At 34.8% G+C, this 20,157-nt stretch overlaps 1 long non-coding RNA gene and 1 pseudogene across 1 annotated transcript; both read left to right on the plus strand.

Moving 5' to 3' along the window:
• Nucleotides 1–200: 200 nt before the first annotated feature.
• Nucleotides 201–2,370, plus strand: LOC145090228 (uncharacterized). The gene is made up of 6 exons (XR_013701446.1): nt 201–574; nt 748–797; nt 954–1,010; nt 1,088–1,110; nt 1,246–2,040; nt 2,185–2,370. It is a non-coding gene; the product is annotated as an uncharacterized LOC145090228 (long non-coding RNA).
• Nucleotides 2,371–6,590: 4,220 nt separating this feature from the next.
• Nucleotides 6,591–13,978, plus strand: LOC145085958 (protein NRT1/ PTR FAMILY 5.5-like; annotated as a pseudogene).
• Nucleotides 13,979–20,157: the final 6,179 nt, after the last annotated feature.

Raw genomic sequence — 20,157 nt, forward strand, 5'->3', positions numbered from 1 at the left:
ACTAAATATTTTAGATATAATGGAGTTTTATTTTAAATAAATCTTCATCTACACTCATATATGTGGGTCCAAACTAGTGTACTATTATTTGGGACCCAAAAAACTATAACAATATATAATAAATAAAATAGTTATATAACAATCCATTAAAAAGTCTACTCAATTTGTAATACTTCTCCATAAGGTTACCGGTTAACTTTAAGGCTTTAAAGAGTAGACTACCTATTTTGTGTATCTTTTTAATAAAAAGGGTTTATTTAGGGCAATTAGGTCTTTTTCCCCGGTTATGTCAGTGCATAGCTGTAATAACTAGCAGGTAGCATGTCATAGTTCACTTCAGTGAGTAAATTCACTTTTGGGATGTCAAGATGACATTTGTATTGCTTTGATTTTAGCACCAATCATTCAACCACAGTTCTACAATTCTGCAATTAAGCCCTACAGTATACCATATATGTTACAACTTAAAGAAAGAAACATAATTACTATTCTCACTTTACTGGTGAAGATGATGATGAGGATCTATCAGAAAATTTTATCGTGAAGACATGCCAAAAGATTATTCCTGTAACATGTAAAATTTCTTTTCAATTGTCAGAAATTATAATTTTTTGATTTGGAAAGATGCTAACTTTCTGCATTGTTCTTCAAGGGTAAATCTGGTATTGATTTCATTCATTCTTTTTCCTGGTTTGGCAAGGGTAAATCTGGTATTGATTTCATTCATTCTTTTTCTTGGTTTGGCAGCTCAATATGATGGCAATAGGTTTTTTACAGTTGTGAATGGAGCTTGGAAAGTAAGTGAAAGATATGGTTATTTTTTTTGTTTGTTAATATAATTAAAAACATGTGCAATTTTTTAAAATGGGAATCTTTTCTTGATTCTTTTTTTTTACTCAAAAAGTGTCATCTTGAATTGTTGGTTTCTAAAAGGCATCAAACATTCTGGACAGGCTACACCTTTGCTTCTAACTGTACCAGTAATTGAACTCAATGACATTGCATTTGCTGTAAGTTTATTCATTTAACATATTTTTATAATATTTTAAAACTTCTGTTCACGAATTTTATGTAATTTTTTTTCTAGGTTGACTCTACCTGCAGTTTTTGGTATGACAAGAGATCCCTTCACTGTTTTTTCATCTAATCTCTTTGCCATTTTAGATAAAGTATGATGCCACAGTTGACTTTTATCTAATTGGTCAAACACAAAAAAATTAGGCTGAATTTTTGCTTTTGATGTAGGTCTACGATCTCTATATACACTGATTTCAGAAGACAGAAAGCATGGCAGAATTGGATTATCTACAGGTTAGTTTTTTTTTTTTAAAGTTTTCATGAAAAATGACCTATTTGCCCATATCCATTGTTATGAATGAATTGATAGTATATATCTACTTGGGAATCATGCTTTGAATTTTGGAAGGTTTATCCATGTTTGAGATTACAAATAGGTTGATGTTAGGTCAACATTTTCTTCTATATCTGTGTGTTTGATTGGATGCAAAATGATTCTAGATTTCTTTGGTAAGTTTCTTATTGATTAGGTCACTCATAACCAAAGATAATTCATTATGATAATAAGGATGAGGGCAAATACGTCTTTTGGTAACTACCTGAAATGTTAATCATATCCAATAAATCATATAAATCATAGCATCATACTTTCATTTTAGTGCTCTAATATGATGAAATATGAAAGTAGAGTGCTATAATAAACAAATCAGTGAAAGTACGTTGCTATACTCGCATAGATTTCTAAAACTGAAATGTTATAGTATTATGAAATATGAAAGAAAATACGAATTGTTTTAATTTTAATTTTGATTAAAATAACTCCAACTGGGGTAATTGTTACAAAAATGGTCCATGTTGCAGGAATATATTACAAAAATGGTCTTTGTGGCAGGTAATTGTTACAAAATAGTCCTTATTATAGGAAAACATGACAAAAATGGTCCTGTAAGAAGCTGTTAAAATTGTCCTTGTAGCAGGGAAATATTACAAAAATGGTCCTTTTGACATGTAACTGTTACAATGGTAAGTACTTTCAACTAGGATAACCATTTGATCTATGGTTCTTTTTATGTGTGGTGATTATTAGTGATATTATTACATATTTTTATGTGATTATTAGTGATATTCTTATATAATTTTATATGATTTATTATGATTATATAACAGGCAATTGTTCAAGATGGATAAACAAGAGGAGCAACTATGCAAATTTCATCTTCATGTCAACTTTTGTGTTTCTTTCCAACAAGTATTAAGTTTGATAGTTTAATATTTTTAGTAATTACTAGCACAATGTTTAGACTTATTATAGGTTTTTGGAATATATTTTTGTATTAAATATTGAGAATATTACAGTCAGACAAGTTAAGTATTAATTTGAGTAATGCTTTTGTGTTTTGCATTTATTATCTTAATTGTTTTTTATTATTTTATATTCCATTTGAATTTATAAAAAATACATTGGATCTAATTTTGAAATATAAATGTTTTGTTGTAAAAAAAAAAAGTGCCGCTAAAACATACAAATTGTTTTTATTTTAGTGGCATAAGAAAAGTGTCACAAAAACTAAAAGGGCTATAGTGGCACAAAAAAAGTGTCATTAAAACCTAAAAGGGCTGCAGCGACACATCAAAAAAGTGTCACTAAAAGCCTTTAGTGGGAGCGTTTGTAGTGACATTTTTTTTGTGTCGCTGATTGGCAAGGGGGTTTTTAGTGGCACTTTTTTGGTTTTCAATGGCACTTTTTTTTGTGCCACTAAACATTGTTTTATTTGTAGTGGGGTGTGGGGTAAGAATGGCAGTGGTGGTTTCAGGTCTAGGATCATGGGTGGGGTGATATTTATTTTTTATTTAAATGTTAATAAAGTGTAGAAAATATTAATGAATTGTAGAAAATAAATTAAAATTGTAAGATAGTTTATTTTTATTTTTAGAGAGACAAATTCCACAATAAAACTAATAAAAATGGCCAAATCTATAACTTTCTAAAGATTTAAACTCTAGCCACATAGTATGAGAAACCATAATGAACATTGTTTCGCAACTTTGTATTATAAATAGAAAAGAATATACTAAATTGCATAAATGGTCTTTGTGGTGTTGTGAAATAAGATTTGAACTCTAGCCACATAAAAAATGGCCAAATCTATAACTTTCTAAAAATTTGAACTCTAGCCACATAAAATAAGAAACCATAATGGACATTATTTTGCAATTTTGTTTTTATAAATAGAAAAGAATATACTAAATTGCATAAATGGTCTTTGTGGTGTTGTGAAATAAGATTTTTTTCTCTGTTTTTTTTAATAAACTGGTGGTCTCTATGGTTTTATTTTCTTATTGTTTTAGTTGTTTCCCTACATAAAATGACTATTCTACCATTATATCATTTATTTAGACAAAATTAAATAAATGTTCTAAGTGTTTGGCAAAAATACCATTATAAGTTATTTTGACTAATTTTTAACATGGTTGGCCTTCCCAAGTTTAAAATGCAAAGCAAGTCCTTTTAGTTAACGGTGGTAACTTTGTTAATTAACCTTTTAGCTAAAAATGTTAACTTTGTTAGTTATGTACCATGTGAAATGAAACATTTGTCTATCCTACCACAATGACCATTTATGTAATTTTGTCTATTATATATTATTGTTTTTATTTAAGTTATTTATATTTTTATGATATATATATATATATATATATATATATATATATATATATATATATATATGATATTTTATTAGAATATGTTGTTTAATGTTTTTAAATTGAAAAATTAAGGCACCATTTGCCCTACCCAATTATTATGGCCATTTGACCAAACCCGATCATATAACTAACCACTAGTGCTCTTACATAAAATAAAATATATGGATTCGTGATTGCCAAGCCCCTCCACCACAACCACCCAACCCCTCCCTCACATATAAACCCACACAAACACCCTACACCTACCTTATCCTAAATCCCCACATCTACCTTCCCTAACCATGCTTACCCGTACCTGCATGTACACCCACATACACATACCCACACATGTCCCTATACCACCCTACCCTGACCCAAATACATACACCGTCTAACCTTTACTCCACACACCCTATGTGTACCCGTACCTTTAGGGGACAGAAAGTTAGTTTCTAAAAAAATTGTTACATGGTTTTGATTGGTCCTACTCAATCTGAGACTGAAATGTAGTCCCTAATATGTTTTTTTAATATAATATTCATAACTGATTCATCAATCTTTGATATATCGTATGTGACTAAATAACATGTATCAAAGTCTAAATTTCAGACCATATGAATTTTCCCTCTATAAATAAAACCGGGTACTTTATAATGGACTAAACTTCGGTCCCTAATTAGTTTCCTTCCAAATAGTATTCGTGGCTGATTCATTGGACCAAACTTCAGTCCCTAATTAGTTTCCTTCCGAATAGAATTTGTGGTTGATTCATCAGTCTATAATATAAGGTATCTATGAATAACTAATTCGTCTTAGATACTAAAATCCAGTCAGTTATATGTGTTCATTTGAATGTTAAATAATATACGTATGCTAGGGACTGAAATTTAGTCTTTATAAAATTTTCCATGCAAAGGATAAATCGATACAATTGTATCAACAACTGAAATTCAGTCCCAAATAAATTCATTACACAATTAAAACTGACACAAGTTTTTCAGTCCCACATAACTTTCTGTCCAAAGTTAAAATTGGCGTAACCTAATCGAGACTAAAATTCAATCCCTAATGTGTGTTCCCGTCAAACTTAAACCGACACAAATTGATTAAGGATTGAATTTTAGTCTCTAATAGGGTTGATCAGTCTCTAATGAATCACACTGTAAAATCAGTCCTAGATAGTATTTAAGACTAATTTTACATGTCCCATATACATGGTATACAAGACCGATTAATCAGCCCCTGATATTTTAGCCACAAATGCCATTTTCTTATAGTGATAGGTGGTAAAGAAGGGTGGTGTGAGCAGTTCTAGGGTTACAGTTTTGTAGGTGCAATGGTGGGGCGATGGTCGAGTGAAGAGTTTGAGGTGGCGGTGGTCAAAAATGGTTGCAGGATGTTGGTGGCGGTGGGTTGAAGGTCGACGATAGGTCGTTACCGATATTTTGCCCAATCACCTTATTTTCCTTCATCTATGACCGAAATGCAGCATTGGTATGGGCAGATCTGTTAGCTGATTTTGCTATGTATGTGATGATGAACTACTTGACAAATGTCTGGAATCTAAACACTACACATGCTGCTGGTATTATAAACATTTGGAACGGAATCACACCAGCTTTGGCCATTGTGTTTGCCTTTATTGTTGACGCCTTCATGGGTGACTACTATATGCTTCTGCACTCTAGCATTTCATACACTATAGTAAGTGAGAGGGAGAGAGAGAGAGAGAGAGAGAGAGAGAGAGAGAGAGAGAGAGAGAGAGAGAGAGAGAAGGGTGGGGTGTTGAAATAAGAGGGGAGAGGTGGGTGTTTTTATTAATTAAAATAATAAGAAATTAATTAAATTTTTTTAAAAAAATCAGTTAAAAGCATATTCATCATTTTAAGTAGGGTATCAATCAAAATCAAGAAAAAATGAAAACCAAAATTACGAAAACCACACAAAAATAAACAAAATTGAATTATTGTTGCATCACCAAAGATTTTTGGAACAAAACTATATAATTTTGAAAACCATTTTTGCAACTTAGTCAAAGAATATAAAAAATGGTTATTAAATAAGAGTAAAAGTGTACTTTGTTAATGCGATTGCCAAACATTTTTCTTTTATTTAGTGTACGTATAGGCAAGTTAGTGTAATCTTTCTTTATGATTATACTAGTGTATAACCCGTGGAAACCACGGTTACAATATAAATTAAATTTTCATAGTAAAATTCAAAAATTATTTATCAGTTATTTTAAATAAATCATTAATTATGAGAGATATCAAAATTTTAAAGTTATTATAACTTCAAATTTAAAATATAATTAGAAAAAATAAATTTGAATTTTGAAATGTTGCCTAATATATATCTCTTTGACATGTGGCATAATATTAATAAAGAGTTATATTAGAGTGACACATGTCAAATGGAGATTAAAACTATTCATTTACTAGGTGTGAGACCCATGTATTACATGGGTGTATTTAAAACAATTAAATATATATAAACATTTGAAAATTTTGAATTTATAAGAAATATAAAATTATAAGGAAAGTCTATTAATAGAATTGATATGCATTTATTATTAAATTTAAATACCATATGGAATTAATAAAATAAGAAAACCACAAAATTACATGTGGAATAAAAATTAATTCAAAATAACCACAAAATAACATGTGGCAAAATGAATGTGAGTGTGACAAGTGGCAAAAAAAACCTTCATTTATTAGAGAAGATTTCGGTCCAGGTTCCCTCTATTTCTCGTACCTTTTCTTTTCGCCTCTAAATTTTCAGAGTTAGTCATCCTGTTGTTAATTTGTCAGATAATTTTTACAGCTAGTTTTGGATTTTGACATCTTTTTGCGGAAGAAACTGTGACCTTCCAAGTCAATGTGAGAATGGCTTCCTTTGTTAGGATATTAGGTAATCACTCAATATCGATCACTAGATCTTTGATTTTCTTTTCTTCTCTGCTCTTAGTTTGGTATCTATGCTTACTTTCAACTGGAGCTTAGCTGTGTTCACAGCTTTGCTCTTCTGAATCCGTATAAATTCATTTTTCTTGTTTTTTTTTGGTAAAAAAATTTGAAATGTAAGTGATGATGAACTAACTAATTATATTTTGCCCAATCACCTTATTTTCCTTCATCTATGACCGAAATGCAGCATTGGTATGGGCAGATCTGTTAGCTGATTTTGCTATGTATGTGATGATGAACTACTTGACAAATGTCTGGAATCTAAACACTACACATGCTGCTGGTATTATAAACATTTGGAACGGAATCACACCAGCTTTGGCCATTGTGTTTGCCTTTATTGTTGACGCCTTCATGGGTGACTACTATATGCTTCTGCACTCTAGCATTTCATACACTATAGTAAGTGATTCAAGGTAATATTTCTTTAAATAATGTAGCAAAAAAACTGATGAATCTGAATATAAATAAATGCAGGGATTAGGTTTCTTGTACATGTCAACCCCTCCTGTCCTTGGTCCATGTAGCGACTACAAGGAGGAATGTGTTAGGGAAACACAAAAAGTCTTGTTTTTTTATCGCCTTACCATTGATAGCAGTCGGAGTGGCTGGTCATCTAGTCTCGCTAAAGTCATTTTTGGATCTACAAACAGAAAGTGAAACCGATGATGAAGCTAAAAAAGGAAATAAAAGATCGTGGCAAATAGCAGGTTCGGTTATACTGGTGATTGTTATGATTGCAGGAGCTATTGCACTTCCATATATAAAGCCATGGTCAATCCGCTTTGGGATTCCAGCTATATGTTCGTTGGTTGCAACCCTGCTGTTCTTGAGTGGATCTCAAGGATACAATCCTTGTAAGCCAGCAGAGGGGAGCCCATTAACAAGTACCCTGAGAGTTTTTGTAGCTGCTGCTTGTAACTTCTCTCAACCATATCCTGATCATAAACAGCTCTATAATGATCAAGATGTTCATTCCACCCGCAGCCTCAGGTCTTTTGACTCTTTCTTATTCAAAACACAACACTAAAATTAATATTGACTTGATTTCCCCATTCATATTGAAAAACACAGGTGCTTAGACAAGGCTGCTATTCAGTTCCCAGAACAGCATCAGTCCGAAAATAGGAGGCTTTGTAGCATTCGTGAAGTAGAAGATACCAAAATCAGTATTCGTATGGTACCAATGTGGCTAACCTTCATAGTGATCGGGATAGTGCTTTCAACCGGAAACACTTACTTTCTTGAGCAAGCCAATCGGATGGACCGTAAACTTGGAAGAATAAAGGTCTCGATTCCGATCTTCCTTATGTTCTATAAATTCTCAAGTGACATATCTGCATACATTTATTCCGTCTTGACCAATTGTTTGTTAAACAAGAAGCATGTCCCACCAGTCGGGATCGCCACAGCTATGGTTTTCTCAATATTATGTTGCATCGCTGCTGCGAAAGTTGAGACTCGAAGGCTTCATGTGATTAAGAATCATGGTTTGCTAGACAAGCCTGAGGAGAGGACCCCAATGAGTATATTTTGGCTGCTTCCACAGTTTGTACTCCTTGCAGCCGTTGATGGGATTGCTAATACGAGTATCACAAGCTTCTTCAAGCACCAAGCTCCAGAATCGATGAACAAATATTTGATGTATTTCACAAAGGGTGTGCTTGGATTAGGAACCATGGCTAGTGTTTTGTGTGTCGATTGTTGTGTTCCAGCCTCCAAAGTCTCCAAAGCTACAGTAGCCATCTTTGTTGACAAAATGAAACCTACGGTGACAAGTTTTCTTCCTACCCTATGATGAACACAATTAATGAAGGTTACACAAATGGTAGCTGTCATGGGTATAAATAGAGGCTTCATCTTCAGTTGTAAGCATCCCAAACACAGAGAAACAAATAGTATAACACTTAGAGTGAGAGTGTTAGTGAGAGGGTTGGTTTTTTGTAATAGTTGAGTGTGAAAGTGGCTCCTCCTATTGTAATTCTATTTTAGTGTTTAATAGAAGAGTTTTCCAACCCCAACAACTGGTATCAGAGCCCCGTTTGGTGTCCAGGGAATTTTTCACGAATTTCTCTGTTTTTTCGTCAAAAATTTTTTGTCTCAAAATCGATTTCTGGGTACACCATTAGAAAGGTCTCGTTTCAAGGATTCCGAAAATATATTTTTCGTAATTTGTTGACCACGGGAAGGCCTCCAAAACACCGGTCAAAGATTGGTCAAATCTGCAGGAAAATTCGCCGGAAAAACCAGGTGGCGGGAGAAGACTGCCGGAGAAGAAAGAGTGACATCATCAGTGACGTCATCAGTGACGTCAGCATTGACCAGCCTTTCAGAAAAGTTGCATTTTAGCCCCTGAAGTTTCAGAAAATTGCAGAAAGGTCCCACTGTTTCTGAAAAACAGCAGCTCGGTCCCTATTGTTCTGAAAATAACTGTTTTGGTCCCTGGAGTTTTGAAAAGTTTCAGAAAAGTCCCTGGTTGGCAGAAATATTTCAGATTGGCCCCTGTAAGTTCCGAAAATTACAGTTTAGCCCCTATAGTTCCGAAAAGTTACAAATTAGCACATAACTTTTCAAGAAAGTATATTTTGACCCCGAAAAACTCTACCCCACCATTTTTGACGCTTCCGAATCCAACTGAGAGCTCAGTTTTATCTAATTTTTCCTCGAAATATTTGTAAAATAAATTTGCAATTATTTTCGATGGAATCTACAAGTACGATTACGATGGTTCGACTTACGCCCACAAATTATAACATGTGGAAGCCAAGGATGGAAGATTTGCTTAATCTGAAAGATTTAGCAGAGCCTATAGAAAAGCAAGGCGTCAAACCCGACACGAAGACAGACGAAGTTTGGACGAGAATAAACAGGAAAACGGTGGCACAAATTCGACAGTGGATCGACCATAGTGTTTTTCACCATGTCTCTCAAGAGACAGACACGTACAAACTTTGGGAGAAGCTCGAGAATATGTATCAGGAAAAGACGGCACGCAACAAGACCTTGCTGATGAGGCGCCTTGTAAACCACAAGTTACGAAGTGGTATGTCCATAACCGAGCATACGAGTCAGTTCCAGGATCTCGTAAACCAGCTCGGTGCTGCTGATTGGGTGCTCAAAGATGAGGAACAAGCCATATTGCTCTTGAGTTCTCTACCAGATAATTGGGAGACGCTTGTTGTGACTCTCAGCAATTCTGCCCCCGGTGGTAAAGTGACAATGGAGATGGTCACAGACGCCCTAATGAACGAGGAAGCAAGAAGGAAAGAAGCTGGTACAGACCAATCTTTTGCCCTTGTGTCAGAAAACAAAGAAAGAGGCGGGGGCAGAACTGGAGGCCGAGGTCGAGGTAGAGGTAGAGGCAGACATAGTCAAAGTAGAGGAAGATCCCAAGATCGTGGGAAATCACGAGAGCGAGGTAAATCTTCAAATACATGGTTCGAAGGCAATTGCAATCATTGTAATCATTATGGCCACAAAAGAAGTGATTGTCGAAGGTTCTTACGAGAGCAGCCCGAGTCAAGTCAGAATCCAAGCAGGGAGAATGGTGAAACCATGGTCACCATAACACAAGACGTTGCCCTTGTTACATACGAGGAAGAAGCATGCCTACATGTTGGAACTCATGATGATGAGTGGGTGATTGATAGCGCCGCATCATATCATTCGACTCCAAACCGGGATTTATTCACTACTTATAAACCCGGAGACCATGGTACCGTTAAGATGGGAAACACCAGTTTTTCAAGCATTACTGGTATTGGTGATGTGCATTTAAAGACCAATGTTGGATGTACATTGGTGCTGAAAGATGTTCGACATGTCCTAGAGCTAAGAATGAATCTTATCTCAGTTGGAGCTCTTGATGTCCAAGGATATGATAATCAATTCAAAAATGGCACCTGGAAGTTGTTAAAAGGTGCTATGGTTGTTGCAAGGGGACAACTTAATGGTACTCTTTATAAAAGCCATGCAAAGCTACTTCAACCAAGTCTTAATGCTGTTGAAGAAGAGATATCACCAAACTTGTGGCATAGAAGACTAGGCCACATGAGCGAGAAGGGATTGATGACTCTTGCACGGAAGGAGTCCATTTCAATGGCAAAAGATGTTGCCCTAGATCCTTGTGAATACTGCCTATTTGGGAAACAACACAGAGTTTCCTTTAGCTCCACAAGAAAGAACCGCTCTGAGTTGCTGAGCCTTGTCCACTCCGACGTATGTGGACCCATTGAAGTAGAATCTCTTGGTGGAAGCCGGTATTTTGTGACATTCATTGACGATGCATCACGAAAGGTATGGGCATACTGTTTGAGGACGAAGGACCAAGTATTGGACCGCTTCAAAGCTTTTGATGCAATGGTGGAAAGACAAACATGCAAGCAGTTGAAATGTCTCATGTCAGATAATGGAGGCGAGTACTATTCCCGTGAGTTCTCTAAATACTGCACAGAACATGGTATCAGACATGAAAAGACTGTCCCACGAACCCCACAACACAACGGTGTAGCAGAACGAATGAATCGCACTATTGTTGAGAAAGTTCGATGCATGCTCAACATGACTAAACTCCCAAAGCCATTTTGGGGTGAAGCTGTATTGACATCTTGCTATCTAATAAATAGGTTACCTTCCGCTCCATTGAATTTTGAAGTTCCGGAGAAGCTATGGACGGGTAAAGACATATCATATTCTCACTTGAGAGTATTTGGGTGCAAGGTGTTTGCACATGTATCAAGTGAATTGCGGAAGAAGTTGGACCTCAAATCCACTCCATGTATCTTTTATTGGATATGGAGATGAAGAGTTCGGGTACAGGCTATGGGACCCAGAACTAAAGAAGGTTATTCGAAGTAGAGATGTGGTTTTCTATGAAAACCAGTATTATGATTTCAAGGCACCGGTTAACAAGCAACAAAGCTCCAAAGTTTCAGATATAATATTTGAAAATAAAGATGATGTTTCCACTGAAGAAGAGGATGAAGAAGTTGATGATGCAAATCAAGAAGGTGTTGAGCAGGGGGAGCTTCCACCCTATGATACTTTAGATACATTTCCAGAAGTTACAAACGAAGGAACTCAAGTTAGACGATCCGAACGAGTTCGTGCTCCATCAAGAAGATATCCGACTTCAAACTACATCCTTCTTACTAGTGAGGGGGAGCCAGAGAGCTTTCAAGAAGCTCAATCTCATATTGATAAAGCAAATTGGCAGAAGGCCATGGAAGAAGAAATGAATTCTTTGCAGAAGAATCAAACATATGAGTTGGTGAAACTCCCCAAAGGAAAGAAAGCCTTGAAAAACAAGTGGGTTTTCAAGTTAAAGAAAGACGGCAAAGGAAATACTATGAAGTATAAGGCGAGACTCGTTGTCAAAGGTTTCCAACAAAAAGAAGGAATCGACTTTGATAAAAAAATTTCGTCGGTTGTGAAGATGATGTCTATTCGAGTTATACTCGGATTAGTTGCCAGTCTAGATCTTGAACTTGAGCAGATGGATGTGAAAACAGCCTTTCTCCATGGTGATTTGGATGAAGAAATATACATGGAGCAGCCTGATGGCTTTAAAGTCCCAAAGAAAGAGCATCTCGTTTGTAAATTAAAGAAGAGCTTTTATGGTCTTAAGCAAACTCCAAGGCAGTGGTACAAGAAGTTTGATTCGTTTATGATGAATCATGAGTACAAGAGAACTGTTGCAGACCATTGTGTCTATCTGAAGAAGTTTCCAGAAGGGAAATTTTTCATCCTTCTGCTCTACGTGGATGATATGTTGATAGTGGGCCAAGATGCAACGATGATCAACAACTTGAAGAAGGATTTGTCTAAGTTCTTTGATATGAAAGACTTAGGCCAAGCACAACAAATATTGGGCATGAAAATTATCCATGATAGAAAATCAAGAAAATTGTTCTTATCACAGGAAGATTATGTTGAACGTGTGATCAAAAGGTTCAACATGGAAAATGCCAAGCCCGTTGGTACGCCCTTGGCTAACCACTTCAAGTTGAGTAAGAAAAATTGTCCCTCTTCTCAGAAAGAAAAAGAAGAGATGAAAGCAGTCCCTTATTCCTCAGCCGTAGGAAGTCTTATGTATGCGATGGTATGTACAAGACCAGATATTGCTCATGCTGTTGGTGTTGTGAGTAGATATCTAGCTAATCCGGGAAAGCAACATTGGGAAGCAGTCAAATGGATACTTCGATACCTAAAAGGTAGTTCAAAACTATGTTTATGCTACGGGGGAGCAAAGCCAATCGTGGAAGGTTATACAGATGCCGATATGGCAGGAGATCTTGATAATAGAAAATCTACATCAAGTTACATTTTCACTTTGGCAGGGGGAGCTATCTCATGGCAATCCAAGTTACAAAAATGTGTCGCTCTGTCAACAACAGAAGCCGAGTATATTGCAACCGTTGAAGCTGGGAAGGAGCTGATTTCTTCAAGAATTAGGCTTTCCACAAGAAGAGTACATCATTCATTGTGATAGTCAGAGTGCTATGGACCTAAGTAAGAACTCGATGTACCATTCCCGCACAAAACATATTGATATCCGTTATCACTAGCTTAGAGAAGAAATTGAGGGACGAGAATTGAAGTTGTTAAAGATCAACACCAACAACAATCCTGCAGACATGTTGACAAAGGTGGTGACACAAGAGAAACACAAACTATGTGGTGACATAGTTGGGATGAGGATTGTTGGACGGAGACTGGAGGGGGAGATTTGTTGTGTTCCAGCCTCCAAAGTCTCCAAAGCTACAGTAGCCATCTTTGTTGACAAAATGAAACCTATGGTGACAAGTTTTCTTCCTACCCTATGATGAACACAATTAATGAAGGTTACACAAATGGTAGCTGTCATGGGTATAAATAGAGGCTTCATCTTCAGTTGTAAGCATCCCAAACACAGAGAAACAAATAGTATAACACTTAGAGTGAGAGTGTTAGTGAGAGGGTTGGTTTTTTGTAATAGTTGAGTGTGAGAGTGGCTCCTCCTATTGTAATTCTATTTTAGTGTTTAATAGAAGAGTTTTCCAACCCCAACATCGATATTGTGGGGAAGGTAAGTGAGGGAAACCAAAAGCCGAACTGGTTTTAGGCTACGTTGAATAAGAGCCGTTTGGATCGGTATTATTGGACATTGGCTGCGCTAAGCGCCATTAATATTGTTATCTATATCATTGTTGCATTCTTTTACAAGTATAAGGAATCACCAGATGATGGTGATGATGAAGTACAAAGCGGAGAAATGAAAGAAGAATTCCAAGATGACGCGAAATGTTGTTGTTAAAATTGTTATTGTTGGTGTCCAATTCCATGTGTGACAATGGTTTTTATTTGTTTTGAGTTTATTATGGTTCACATAGATTTATTTGATTGTGTTATTATTATTATAGTGATGATTGTATGTATATCTATATCTATATATTTATAACTTATATAATAGACTCCATCCAAATAAACGTAGTTAAAGATATGTTGTAACACCCGTCCTTTTTATACGATAGCGATAGAATACTATGGTTGTAAAAACATTTTACAATTTTAATCAAGGTCATCAAAATATTATCCAACAAAAACCAAGACTGATTAATTTAGTCACTGTTGTAAAATAAATTACAAAATAGCATTTTCTTGTAAATATAAAATATTTGAAAACAAGTCTTTTAGTTTTAAACATTGCCAAACGGGAAACTGCAATAAAGTCTCTATATATTGGCCTCATAATCGATTTAGTCTCTATATGTTTTTTTATTCAATTAAGTCCCAAATACCGCCAATCGTATTCAATTTAACCCTTTGACCTGGTCAACAGGTCATCCAACTTTCAAAAATTACATTTTTGGCCCAAATTTCAAAATTTATTACAAATTTGGTCCAAAATTTACACTTTTGGCCCAGAACTTAAATTTTGTTACAAATTTGGTCCAAAATTTACCCCTTTTTGCCCAAATTTTACAATTTTATTATGAATTCATCCTAACATTAATTTGTTTTTACAACTTCTTTTCTCAAAAAATTGTTTCAAATATTTTTTTTTCTTTATAAAATCATATTTATACAAAAAAACGTATTTTCACATAAAAATCTTATAATTTCTATATATATATATATTTTTTAAAAAGTTTTTGTATATGAAATATCTAGTTATAAAAATATATATTTATTAAGTATATAAATATATAAAAATCCATTTTTATAAAAAAATGTATACAAACGCCTATCACCTTTATATATATATATATATATATATATATATATATATATATATATATATATATATATATATATATATATATATGCACACAATATAGGTGTGTATCTATATTTTTTTTTTATAAAATCGTGTTTGTTTATATATATATATATATATATATATATATATATATATATATATATTTATAAAAGTGTATTTGAATAGTTTTTTATATAATACTTGTTTGTATACATTTTATAAAATCGTGTTTGTATACATCTTATAAAAACGTGTTTGAATAATTTTTTTATATAATACGTGTTTGTATATATTTTATAAAATCGTGTTTGTATACATTTTATAAAATGTATACAAACACGTAATATATAAAAAAATTATTCAAACATGTTTCTATAAAAAAATATGATTTTATAAAAAAAAAATATAAACAAACACGATTTTATAAAAAAAACATATAGATAAAATAGGTGTTTGTATATATGTTTTTGTAAAATACGTTTTTGTATACATATTTTATAAAAACCGATTTGTATATATTTATATACTTAATAAATATTTATTTTTATAACTAGATATTTCATATACAAAAAAGTTTTTAAAAAAAGTTTTTATATACAAAATATAAGATTTTTAAGTGAAAATACGTTTTTTTTTTTTTGTATAAATATGATTTTATAAAGAAAAAACATATTAGAAACAATTCTTTGAGAAAAAAAAGTTATAAAGAAAACTAAAGTTATGATGAATTCATAATAAAATTGTAAAATCTGGGCAAAAAGGGTAAAGCGTGGACCAACTTTGTAACAAAAATTAAAATCTGGGCCAAAAGTGTAAATTTTGGACCAATATTGTAATAAATTTTGAAATCTGGGCCAAAAATGAAATTTTTGAAAGTTGGATGACTTGTTGGCCGGCTCAAAGGGTTAAATTGAATACGATTACCGGTATTTGGGACTTAATTGAATAAAAAAAATATATAAGGACTAAATCGATTATAAGACCAATATGTAGGGACTTTATTGTAGTTTTCCTTTGCCAAACAATCCGGAAAATGTTTTAAAGTCCAAGAAAGGTGACCACGCGGTTATTCAAGAAAAGCTTCACCAAAACGAACCGGTATCGAGATCACGCATCGAATGTGAGTTTCTACGGCCCCTCTTTACAGTTTTAATATTTGGGGGAGAATAAATGCGTGTCTATTAAAGTTTGATGATTTTCAAGTTTTATATAGGAAATAACATCATACTTTATTATTGGTCAAAAGTTTATGAAATATCAATCTAAAAATGTGATAAATCACCAATAGATCTATTATGTTAAAGTAGATTGTTAAATAATGATATATTTATACTTTACCTGAAATACAAATATAATTACTAAGAAAATTCATAAGATTATAGGTTAGATTTCTATAATAATGCATGTTGATATTATAAATCAAAAAAAGGATGGTTTAGATAGTGTCTTAACAAAAACATTATTTAAAATTAGCTCAAAATTAAAGGTCGTGGATATTTTGACATATGGAGGGGCCCCTTATTTAATTTCCGCCCAAGGTCCCAAAAATGTTTGGACTGAACCCTCAGATTTTATGTAGCGTAAATGGGAGTACCAAGAAATGAAAAGCAAAAACCGGAATTTGAAACCTTACTGTATGTCTCCTATTTATAAATGAGATCAAAACTAGAATCTTTGTCATACTTGCAGATTTGGTCCCTGGATTTATTATTTAATGTCGTAATCTTCACACTTAGAATAATGTTTTGGTAATTATATTATTACAAATTCTTGTGATTTGGAACCAAATTTAAGTATTTGTTAATGCTTAATAGATCTAAACCTTTTGCCAAGAAACCTGTGATTAAAAGGATTAATCAAGTCAAAAATCAAAGAATAATGTTAGAATACGAAAGAGTGCAAGTTGAAAATTTTGGTAGAACTTTTTTTGATAACTTTCCTCCATCAACTCATTAATGTTAGCGCGGTCTGTCTTTTGCAACCCATCTTATATAAAAAGAGCTGTCTTGATAATTATAAAACTTTGCAAAAGAAATTAAAAATTTAGACGAAGTTTTTTTTTAGAACGACAGAGATTTTATTAAAAAACTAGCAAGAAGCTAGAGGAAAGAATACATCACAACAAATTACAAGCTAAGAGGGGATTATGAAGCCAAGAGGTCCAACTAATTTTAACTTTTCTAAACCTATTAGAAATCCAAAAGAAAGATCTTTCAATCACATCATCTAAAATGAGAGACTTCTTGGGTTGAGCCGTTCCAAAAATGGTGGAGTTACGAAAATTCCAGAGACACCATAAGGTAGTGATGATAACAGTGTCAAAAGCTTGTCGCTGCCCTCGTTTAAGGGAAAGAGAATCGGACCACGAGAGGAGAGAATCAATAGAGGATAACTGAGGAAGATGAACATCCCACCAAATAGCTAACCGAGTCCAGAAGTCAATCAACTGATTGCAATGGAGAAAAAGATGATCAATAGATTCAACAGTATTAGAGCAGACATGACAAAGAATGGAATCCATAGTAATCCGACGGAGCGAAAGTTTTTCCCTAGTCAGAAGGCTTCTAGACTGCAATCTCCAAATAAATATATTCAGCTTGATAGGCACCCAATTGTTCCAACGAGTTTCAGGACCCCTGAATGTAACATATGACTATCCAAAATAGCTCGCAAAGAAGAAACAGAAAAAGAATCTGAGACATCAATAGTCCATCCCAAACGGTCAGGTGTGGATTGAAGAAGAACTCCCTGCATTAAGGAGGTAAAATTAGTCCATTGGGTCTCCTCAATACCCCCTCTTGGTGAACGCCTGAGACAATCTAAGTTCCAACCGAGAAGCACCCTATCACGGACTGATATGGATTTTTGAAGATCTAGAGCATAAATCCTATGAAAAGAAGCAGCCAATTGGGTATCCCCCTTCCGTACATCATGCCAAAAAGAAGTTCTATTCCCATCACCAACTCTAATAGGACAAAGAGGCCTAAGATCATGATCATGATTATGAAGTTGCGCAAGCCTCTGAATAACACCATTCCAAGGACCAATTGAACCTCTTCTATGAGAGAAAGAGCTACAACCACCATCCTGACCATAAATAGCCTTTACAACATTAACCCATATCAAATCCGGATTATGAAAGAATCTCCAACGCCATTTATAGAGCATAGCCCAATTAAAGGAATACAAACTACCAACACTAAGACCCCCATTCTTTTTTTGGGCTAAGACCCTATCCCAGCGAACCCAGTGCATGCGTCTCTCACCCATGTCAGCACCCCAAAAAAACCTAGCTCGAAGAGACTCCAAGGTGTTGACAACGGAGATCAGGACCATAAAGATAGACATCAAGTAGCTTCCAAGACTTCCAAGAACCGATTTAATCAAAGTTAGGCGTCCTCCAGACGAAAGACAATTTGCTTTCCAACCCGAGAGCTTCGACTGAAAACGATCAACAAATGAAGACCAAGCAGTGATCCGAGACATGTTGTGGCCAACAGGAACTCCAAGATGAATAAAAGGACAAGAATCAGGAGCACACCCAACTTTACGCGCTGCCACCTCAACCTGAGCCAAAGGAACTCCAACTCCAATCAATTTACTTTTTTGTAGGTTGATTTTTAGACCCAAAGCTAGATAAAAGCACCGTAGGATACGAATGATTCGGGAGACATTAGCTGGGTCCCATGTCGAAAGCAAAACAACATCATCGGCATAAAACAGATGGGAGATTTCAATCCCACTAATAGATATACCTCGAAAGACATTTGCATTGTGAGCTTTCCGAAGAGTGACATGAAGCCCTTCCATGACCAGGATGAATAAAAAAGGTGACAATGGATCACCTTGACGCAAGCCATGTTAAATTTGAAATTCATCAGTAGGGGACCCGTTAACAAGAACCGAAGCCCTAGTAGATCTAAGAAGCTCCATGATCCAATCACACCATAGATTGCCAAAGCCCATAATCTGCATAATCTCCAAAAGATACTCCCACGAAACGGAATCAAAAGCCTTCTCAAAATCCACTTTGAAAATCATAAGAGGATTATTCGAGGACTTACTCCAAGCCACCACCTCATTTAGAAGAAATGGACCATCCAAGATTTGTCTACCTTTAACGAAGGCAAACTACTCCAGACTAATAATAGAACCAATAACCTCCGCTAACCTATTAGCTAATAATTTACCAATTATTTTATATTGGCACCCTATTAGACTAATAGGTCTAAAGTCTTTAATATGCTTAGGGTCTCAAACTTTAAGAATAACCGTAAATAAAGAAGCGTTGCAACCTTTTGGGATCGAGCAATGGATGTGAAAATGATGAATGAAATCCACCAAATCATCAGAAATAAGATTCCAGTACTTTTTCAAGAAACCAAAAGAAAAACCATCCGGGCCAGGAGCCCGATTAGAACCACAATCCCAAACAGCCCTTTTAATCTCATCACGAGAAAAAGGAGCATGAAGGAGGATAACTTGATCATCCGTGAGGGTATGAAACAGACTAGGGTCAGTTGTATAGGGCGTATTCCTTTTTTCTTCAGGAAAAGATTTTTATAGTAACTTTGGAACTCCTTAACCTTCCCAGGGTCATCCTCCCAAACACCATCGATCATGATACCCCTTATAGCTGTTTGACGTCTCTTCCGATTGATAGTACCATGAAAAAACTAGAATTCTCATCCCCTTCAATGGCCCACTTAATTTTCGCTTTCTGAGCTAGGTCAATTCTAGAAAGATGATCTAAGTCCATCAGTTCTTTAATAGCCGAAACTATTTGTTCACGAAGAATAGCACTACCACCATCAAGCATAAGAGACGCAACCGTAGGACATCCCCATGTGGAAATAGGAAGATATTACTATTGATTTCATCACAAAGCTTCCCAGGACTGCTCGGGAGTGGATTCAATTTGGGTCATCGTGGATCGGTTGACCAAGAGTGTCCATTTCATACCGATCCAGGAGAGCATCTCAAACGAGAAGTTGGCCGATATCTACATCCAAGAGGTAGTAGCTCGGCACGGAGTGCCAGTCTCAGTAATTTCAGACCGAGACGTGCGGTTTACTTCTAGATTTTGGAAGAAGTTTCATGACGAGTTGGGTACTTCAGCACTGCTTTTCACCCGCAGACGGATGGTGTCACAACTAGGAATTCTGATGCTTTATAGACAATTAACAAGGAATAACATTGTAACTAAAACTTGAAAGCATGTATGATGCTTATTCAATGACAACAAAA

This window comes from Lactuca serriola, chromosome 2, assembly GCF_051521515.1.
Source record: "Lactuca serriola cultivar US96UC23 chromosome 2, Lser_US96UC23_V15, whole genome shotgun sequence".
Classification (NCBI taxonomy): domain Eukaryota; kingdom Viridiplantae; phylum Streptophyta; class Magnoliopsida; order Asterales; family Asteraceae; genus Lactuca; species Lactuca serriola.